The 7,076-nt window shown below is 46.9% G+C and overlaps 1 protein-coding gene across 2 annotated transcripts in view; it reads right to left on the bottom strand.

Annotated features, from left to right (window-relative positions):
• Positions 1–6,796, bottom strand: part of SMPD3 (sphingomyelin phosphodiesterase 3) — a 273,255-nt gene extending 266,459 nt beyond the window's left edge. For both annotated transcript variants that reach the window (XM_069085666.1, XM_069085664.1), the window contains exon 1: positions 6,602–6,796. The gene's annotated coding sequence lies outside the window, so the exon portion shown is untranslated. The remainder of the gene's footprint in view (positions 1–6,601) is intronic.
• Positions 6,797–7,076: the final 280 nt, after the last annotated feature.

Below are 7,076 nucleotides of genomic sequence, written 5' to 3'. Positions count from 1 at the left end.
CTCTCTCTCTCTCTCTCTCTCTCTCTCTCTCTCTCTCTCTCTCTTTCCCTCTGTCTTCCTCTCCCTCCTCCCTCCTTCTTCTCTCCCTCCCTCCCTCCCTCCCTCTCCTTGTCTCTTTCATTATTAGAGTGCAAAAGTGGAGAGGAATTTAGACTGATTATAATACAATTACAATCCATCCACCTCTTCCATGCCACTTCCAAACACTGTCAGAACAATATTGATCAATAAAGTCAAATTCTTGCAGTTGAAGACAATGTTTGGAAAGATTACCTTTACTCTTTGTCAGCTGCAAAATAAACAGATCTCTAACTTTTCAGTAACTTATGGGCTACTTGGGCAGAATTTAGTTTACAGTAGAAATCTGTGTAAACACAGACATAGTTATGTCTTTCACAGACATAAATACTCTCCAGTAGTCCCTACTTTGCAGAGGTTCTGGAGGTTTGTTCATTTGGAAATAGATCAAACATAACATTCAGTCAACATAGTCTCTTTCTGTATCATTTGTTTGGTAGCTGAAAACAACCCTAAAATACTAGGTTCACATGGTTATTTGAGGGATACCCAGGATCTCTCTTAGGTCATTTCTCCACTCAAAACATAAATCAAAAATGTCTGGTCATGGCACCAAAGAACAGAGACAGCCACCAGTAACATTCAGGATCCATTCTAGACCTTTGTACCTGGAGCTCTTTTTGATGGGTATCCTCTGCTTTATCACTTAGCCCAGGCTCAGTTATACAGTATAGGGGTAGCATGGATCATGGGTTTTCTTTTTTTTTGAGGTGGGAAGGCAGGGCAATTGGGGTTAAGTGACTTGCCCAAGGTCACACGGCTAATAAGTGTTAAGTGTCTGAGGCTGGATTTGAACTCAGGTCCTCCTGACTCCAGGGCCAGTGCTCTATTCACTGCACCACCTAGCCACCACCTGATCATGGATTTTCATAGAGGAGATCTGCCTAAACCTTCTTTCAGCCAGTTTTTGAATCAGCTCTCCTAATTGAGCACCAAAGGACTTCAGTCCCAATTCTTTCCTCCAACCTCCATTCAAAGGGGTAATGAGAGATGAAATAATTGACAGGCAACCAGAAGGAGGAAGAGGGGAAAGAAAGCACAATAATAATCCTTGAACTGGATAATAAATCCTTGGGCAGTCATGACATAATTGTCTTTTTACTTAATTTAGCTCTCATTTTTTCCTTTTTTTTTTCTTCCTAGCAAAGCCAGGCACTGGGCAGCTTGGATTTAACTCCCATCCAGCACAGGTCACTGCAAATGTTAAGAAGCAGGGACTTTTAAAAGACTAATACAGGTGCTCTTCTTGCTTTCAAAATATTTTGAAATTACCTTTTCCAGTCATAGATTATAAATGAAGAGCAGGAAGGAAACTCAGAGATCTTCTAGTCCAATTTCTTTATTTGACAGGTGAGGAAACTGAGGCTCAGAGACGAAGTTGCCCAAGGTCATGTGATTAGCCAGTATATAACCAGGAATATAATAATAGCTAGAATTTATATAGCACTTTAAAGTTTGTAAAGTGCTTTGTTTATGAGCCTCACAACATCCTTGGAAAGTAGTTACTATTATAACCCCCATTTTTTAGATGAGGAAACTGAGACTGAGAGAGGTCAAGTGACTTGCCCAGCATCACATAACTAATAGAGGTCTGAGACAGGATTTGAACTCAGATCTTCCTGACTTCCAGTCTAGTGCTATATCAACCAGCAACCTACATCCCATTAACTGTACTTTTTATAAGTTAAAACCAAAACTATAGTCAGCAGACATATTGCACAGTTATATTATTGTTTTGTTATATAATTTATTGTTACTGATCTTTTTTTTTTTTTTTTTTTGCTTTTTGGAGAGGGAAGGTAGGGCATTTGGGGTTAGGTGACTTGCCTAAGGTCACACAGCTAGTTTTGTGTTGTGTCTGAGGCAGGATTTGAACTCAGGTTCTCCTGACTCCAGGGCCACCTACCCACCTCAAGTGTTAGAGATCTAATTAATAGCCAGGTGAAGTACTACTCTGGGGTTTTAATTTCCAGCAACAAAGTGCTAAAATATAAAGCAGAATCATGGAATCTTGGCACTTCAGATGTTATCTGCCTTAATCCTTCCTCGATGCAGAATTTCCCCTAAATCATTTCTTATATTGATTATCTAGTTTCTGTTTGAATATCTCCAGGGTAAGAAATGATGAGCTGGTCGATTTTTAGAAAAACATGGAAAATCTTGTGTAAAATAATGAAGAATGAGCAGGACCAAGAGAACACTGTATACAGTAGCAACAATATTGTTCCAAGAACAATGGTGAATGACTAAGTTATTCTGAGTATTATACTCAAGTGGACTACAAAGGACCTATGAAGGAAAATGCTATCCACCTCCAGAGAAAAAACTGATAAATAGAAGTATGCAGGAATAGTTTACACACAAATATATGCACATATATGCATACACGTATATATGCATACATGTATATATGTGTGTGTGTGTGTGTATACTGTGTCAAATGGTGGCCTTCTCTTATGCAAGGTGGGGAGGGAAGAAGAGAGTTTAGAACTTAAAATATAACAAAAACTAAATTAAATTAAAAAAAATTCCAGTAGTAGGAATTTACTCTTTCCTAGGTATTCTAGTCCACTTAGGGACAGCTCTAGTGAACAGAAAATTCTTCACTACACTGAACTGAAAACTTTCACCCTAAAATTATGCCTTTTCATTCCTTGGTTCTAGTTCTCCCTTGGAACCAAAGAGTATTCAATAGGATTTCCCCTTCCTTGCAATAGTTCCTCAAATATTTGAAGTCAGGGGTCAGGTCATGTCCCTGATGAATTTTCTTTACTCCAGGCTGAACCTTCCCCTATTTTTTCATCATTTCCTCCTAGGTTTCAAGTCTCCTCATGATCCTGGTCAACTTCCTCTTGATATGCTCCAGTTGATTAAATGACCTTTCTAAAATGAGAAGTTCAGAAATGAACATAATACCCCAGAGGCAATCTAACCAATTTAGGCTACAGTGAGAGGTACAATCTCCTTCCTCATTCCAGAGACCATCACTAACTTTTTTTGTCAGACACATCACACTATTGACTCATATTGTTTGTAGTTACCAACTTCATTGGACAAAATCTCACCATTCTTCCACCTGTAACAGAATCCCAATGATTGAATTCACAGTTTACTCCCTCTAATGAATTCACATGAGAAAACAATTCAGTGGCCAAGCTAAACGATCATCTACGATTAATCACTGTCTGTAGTGCTACCTTATTACTGTTGTGAAAAGTTTATTATTGAGGCAAGGAGTCAGGAGGGAAGTCCTGGGGTTTTACACCTGGAAGAAGCTGGATGGCTCTGCAGAATTTTAACAGCAACTTACATTCCACTTTGATTCCCTTGGATGAAGCCATTTCTCAAGAAAGATCCCCAATTAAGGATGTGGAAGTCAAACTAGTCTTTTTACATCTGTTGCATTGAAATATGGCATGGAGAGGGGCTTCCGGGTTCAGCTTTTTTACAAAGCACACCACTCATAGAGTCAAATCATAAGTCTTAAATTCAGCTACTATTGAAACATGAGAGAACTAAATGAGAGATTAAATAGTCATATTTTATGACTGAGGTGGTTTTAAAAATCTGAATCACACTAACACCCAGAAATAGTCATTTAGCCTGAAAAGAAGAAGGGACACACTTTAGCTATCTCCTTAATTCCATACTATAAACTAAACAGGATAAACAGGAAATAAAAAGAAGCAACCCCAATGTATGAATTGTGCAATAAGTCTTAAAGACATGCATCCAAGCCAAAGCATTTCCTCCTTGTAGTGAAGAATTTCCTCCTATATATATATATATAAGATTTAAAAAAAAAAGATCACTATTGGATCAAAAATGGCTGACAGAAGAAGAAACATTAAAAAGAGCCGAGGGAAAACAGCTGCTCATCTAGAATTATCTGCTGCCTTTAATAACGAAAATGTTTGATCTGCCTTTCCTTTTGCTTTAATGAGATTTGCAACAATTCATTACCCGAACAGTCAGTCCGGTATGGCTCCCTTCTGCAGAGATGTGTTGGTATAGTGAGAGTTGATGCATCTCCCTCCTCTTCCCCAGCCTCCAAGGAAATAAAAATGAATACCTTTGTTTCCAATTCACTTAGATACCATCTCCAAAAATCCACATTAGAAACGATCAAATAGGATATCCCTTTGGATAACGCAAAAGAGTTCAGGCCATATGTCAGTGGGTTAATTGGATTGTATTTGTATTTGAGCACGGCAGCCCTCTCTGGTTTCCCCCTCTTTTCTTCTGCAGGAGCCAGGAGAGGGAACGTGAGCCTGCTTTTGTCTCCCTTTGCCTTGCTTAAGGCACGTTTTAGGCTTTAACTTCATTTTTCATTCTGCAAGCCCAAGTCAGGCAGTTAGCCTGTTTTAGAGTTTCCTCAGGACCAGCGTTTCTTTGCCCTGTGCTTGAAATGCAGCAGAGCAACCATGATTCTCCAAGCACAGAAGAGCAAGCAGAAAAACCTCAACTCATTTCACCTATTATGTCTGGACCGGCTCTGAAGCATATGGTTTCTTGATCATTTACCACCTACTTCAGCTCTCAGAAGGGAGAAAGCCCAATTCAAATAAACACTGCAAGGCCTCCACTGGCTGCATCGTTTTTGTTAGCGTTTTTGCCCCTGAAGCCCGAAGCATTAAAGCCTACAAGCCTAATGGGAAAGCGCCAAGAGGGATTCAGCTCGGAAGTAACTCCCCACTTGGCCTTAGATACATCCCCCCAAGTGGGCGGTTCCTGACTCCTCTCTTCCCCTCTCAAATGCATTTGGGGGGTTGGTTTGTGGACCCCAGTTTTCTTCAGCTATCTCAGAATGGGTGGACCTCTAGGAGGGGGTACGGATCAGTTCTGATCTTCCTGATCAGGAGGCACCCATCCACCGTCGAAGCTGCGAGAGGAACGGTTCCCCTTCCCGACATCCAGTAGCCTCCTACCTCAGGCACTTGGCAACGAGAAAAGCCGTAGCTAAGGGGCCTGGGACACATGCTCCACAGCCCGGAGGAGGTGAGGGGGGTGAGAAGTAGGGGGTGGGATTGGAAAGAACGGAGAAACAGACACAGAAAGAAGCCTGCACCTCTGCCCCGCCCACATGTGCCAGGCTCCTGCATCCCAAACAGAATCTGGTCGGGCATCCGGGAGCCGAGCTGCCTGGGAGCTATGAGGGATTTGGGGTTGAAAAAGACCCTCTGAGACCAGGGGCGGAGTCTCCTCAACCTCTCCGCCCTCCCACCCTCAGCGTCTCTGACCTCGGACAGAGCAGATTTCAGGCGGGGGGCGGGTCCCCTCAGTCTTTCTCAGTCTTGTCCCCACCCCCAGCCCCAGCCCCTGGCAGAGAGCGAGCTCTAATGTGGGGAATGGAGGAACCCCTCTCCACCCCCAGCCCCACGCCCAGATAGAGATGAGGATGTGGAGAGCAGGGTGCCCTTCAGCCCTCCCCATCCCTACACAAAAAAGGCAAAAGCATCTCTGATGACGGTGGTCCTCCTCTCTTTTCTCATAAGCAGAGTATCTTTGATACGTGGGGTCTCCCTCTCCCCACCGCACAATCTACAGAGAACAAACAAAGCAACTCAGGCAGAGGGACGAGGTTCTTAGCCCCATGTCTTGCACATGGAGCAACTCAGGGGACAGGGGTCTCCCTCAGACCCACATCCAAAAAAAAGAAGCTTCGGGGATGTGAGATCCTTTTCAGCAGTCCTCTATCCCCATTCACGGCAAGAACAGCTCCCGAACACAAAACAGCTGGGGGCGGGGTTGGGGGGGGGGTGTTTCTTTTATCCCACCCACATTCCTCCCTATAGAACCAGCAGCTCTAAGTTGGGAGTTGGGCAAGGAGGGTGGGGGTCCCTCAGCTTACTTCCCTTCCAGGATGGCTGAGTTGGCTGTCCCCTGTTCCCCCTCCATAAACGCAACCACAGAGGTCTCCTATCTACCCTTGCCCTCAGGCAGAGCAGCCCCCGGTAGGAGCTGGGGTATCCCTCATCCCTGAACAGAGAAGGGGGCGGGGGAAAGTTCTGCAGCTCCTTTTTCCCAGGTGAAATGAGACAGGGAGTGAGGGGGCATTCGGCGCCTTTTGGTCATCCTTACCCCCCAAACAGAGAAGTCTCGAGGCGGGATCTGGGGTCCCCCTTATCTTTGTGCACAGAAGGGGGCTGGAGAGGGGAACTAACTCTGCAGGTCCTCCTCCCAGGTGGGCTGAGATAGAGGTTGGGGGTCCTCTGACTCTCCCTTCCCAGAGCTGGGAGGTCTGCTGGCCGTCCTGCCCTCAGCCAGAGTAGCCCCAAGATGGGGGTGGGGGCCCCTCGGATGAGTACTAGAGGGGGCGGGGGAGCACGCAGGTCACCCTCCTTGGCAGGATGAGGTGGGGATAAGTGCCACCCCAGGGTAGGCCGGCTCCGGGATCGGGGAGAACAGGATGGAGGTGTCGGGCCGTCCGCTCCCCGGACCTCAGCTCAGCCCCGGGCTGTGGCTCCCGGACTCGGCTCTTCACTAGCCCGGTCCCCGGCCGGCTCGCGGGCAGGACACTCACCTGACGGGCGGGCGGGCGGGCGCCCCTCTCCCTGACGCCGGCGAGCGGTCAGTTCGCAGGCTGCGGGGTATTCCGGCTCGCTCCGGGTCCCATCCCTCCGCGGGTGACTGTGGCTGCGGCGGCGGCGGCGGCGACGGCCTCAGCTTCGGCTCCTCGCCCGGAGCCTCCCTCGGACTCAGCACCTCAGGTGCTCTGAACAGCTCCGCGCCTCGCCCCGCCGCGCCTGGCTCCGCCCACATCTTGTGTCCGCAGCCAATAGCTGCCCGGGGCCGGCCCCCCTCCCCCCACCCCGTCTTCCCATCGCTGTGGATTCGACAACTTCAGCCCCGCCCCCTCAGCCCCAGCCGGGTCCCCAGCCCCTGGGGCGGCTATGGGGGGCTAGAACCACAGCCCCCAGCGTGCCCTGGGGTTTCCCCCGGGATTTCTGGGACATGCAGTTTCCCGAGAGGTACAGTGGGCTCACCGGGCAGCATCA

Source organism: Petaurus breviceps, unplaced genomic scaffold (assembly GCF_028583685.1).
Source record: "Petaurus breviceps papuanus isolate PSGF00001 unplaced genomic scaffold, PetGlider_PUasm1.0 176, whole genome shotgun sequence".
NCBI classification, from domain to species: Eukaryota; Metazoa; Chordata; class Mammalia; order Diprotodontia; family Petauridae; genus Petaurus; species Petaurus breviceps.
Note: the sequence above shows the minus strand (reverse complement) of the source record. Positions and strands in the feature narration are given on the sequence as shown.